Source organism: Haematobia irritans, chromosome 5 (assembly GCF_050003625.1).
Source record: "Haematobia irritans isolate KBUSLIRL chromosome 5, ASM5000362v1, whole genome shotgun sequence".
In the NCBI taxonomy this organism is placed as follows: Eukaryota; Metazoa; Arthropoda; class Insecta; order Diptera; family Muscidae; genus Haematobia; species Haematobia irritans.
In genome coordinates, this window is record NC_134401.1 from 128,020,576 (window position 1) to 128,022,400 (window position 1,825).

A 1,825-nucleotide genomic window follows, 5' to 3' on the forward strand; every position below is an offset into this window, starting at 1 on the left:
AACTAAGAGAGTTTCCGTTTTTATCCATTTGAGTTGAAGGTGAATTATATCCGCTTCCTCTCTTCGCTCAACAGGTTAAGTTTGTGTATCCAGTCAAGAAACCAGTAGTTCGGTGTTTACTTACGTACGGTGCAGACGGTAGTCGGGTTAATCTAATTTTCGATTAGGTTTTTTTTGTGCTCTATGTATTTGCAAATTATATACGAGTTTGTAAAAAAAACAATATTCGTCGGAAAGGAACTAAAAACAAAGAGAAGTTTGATTTCTAATTTGTTTGCAAAAAAAGAAAGCTTGATTCTGTATAATAGTGATCTCCATTCTATTGGGTATGCGCGAATGTGTTTTTCTTCCCAAATGGCTTAGTGTATGTGCAAGCTTACGGTTGTTACTCTTGTTTGTGTACATATGTATATCTCTTTGTCTCTCTCCCTCTCTCTCTCCGCTGTCATACCAACAAACTAAAACTAAATGAGTTTCCGTTTATACTCATGTGAATTGTACCCACATCCTCTCGTTAGTCAACAAGTTATTATTGGGTTGGGTATCTAGGCAGTGTTAACATTTTGTTTACGCTGAACTGAATGTGCCTAATCATGACATTACAATTTATGCGAGTGAAGATCTTGTACAGTGTCGTCGTGTTTTTTCGTTAAATTCCTCTCGGTTATGTATTTTTTTTATATGTGCTTTACTTATTTGCAAAGTTGAACTGTACTCAAGAGTGCATACATTTCATATCCAAATATAAAAAAAAATATGGATAATATCAATTGGTAGAAACTCCAGCAGTTTTTACATTGCAATCATTTTAAAATCTATCATTGTCTGGGCTCTAATCAAAGGTGGGTAAGATTGCTTTTTTAATTTCTGTCATTGCGTTTTTATTACCAGATCAATTCATTATACATAGTAGTATTAGCAACACGGTTGACACTCATGACTAAAATGATCTTCCACAATTTTAAGAAAAAATTTCTGCAAATCGACCAAATTTAAAAAAGAAAAATCTTGTTCTAAGGTTTTTGATTACATTGTTGTGGTTAATATGAAAAAAAATCCTTCAAATGAATGCTCACTCTTATTAGCGAAAATTTTTGGGGTGTATAAATATCCCTTGAGTTCTAAATGTTGCACAAACAAAAAGGGAGAACTTAACCGCAATGGACTTTGATATTATAAAATATCACGAAAATTCATAATTTCAAAGATTTTAATTTATAAAAAATTAATTTCAAAGATTTTAATTTATAAAAAATTTTGTCACAATTGTATTCCTATCGAAAATTTTCTAAAAATGTTGTCAAAATTGTATTCCTATAGAAAATGTTGTCAAAATTTTACTTCTGTGGAAAAATTTGCCAAAATGTTATTTCTACACAAAATTTTGTCAAAATGTTATTTTTATATAAAATTTTCTAAAAATTTTATTTTTACAAAAATATGTCTTTAAGTTTTATTTCTATGGAATATTTTCTCTACACAGAAAAAATTTTCAGGAAAATTGTTTCAATTAAAATCTTAATTGAGTTTTAAGAAATATTCAATTAACATTTTATTTGATTCATCAAATCTGAAACAATAATCACAAAAAATACTAGTATCAATTAGTTTTTTAATTGACTTTCAATTAATTTTTTAATTCATACTACCATTTCTGTGATTGAAAACATATATACTAAACAATTTATTGGATCAATTAATTTCGTGATTGAATCAGAAAACAATTTTTTTGTGTGTAAATATTATTTCTATAGAAAACTTTCTCAAAATTTTATTTCTATAGAAAATTTTGTTAAAATTTTATTTATGTGAAAAATTTTGTCAA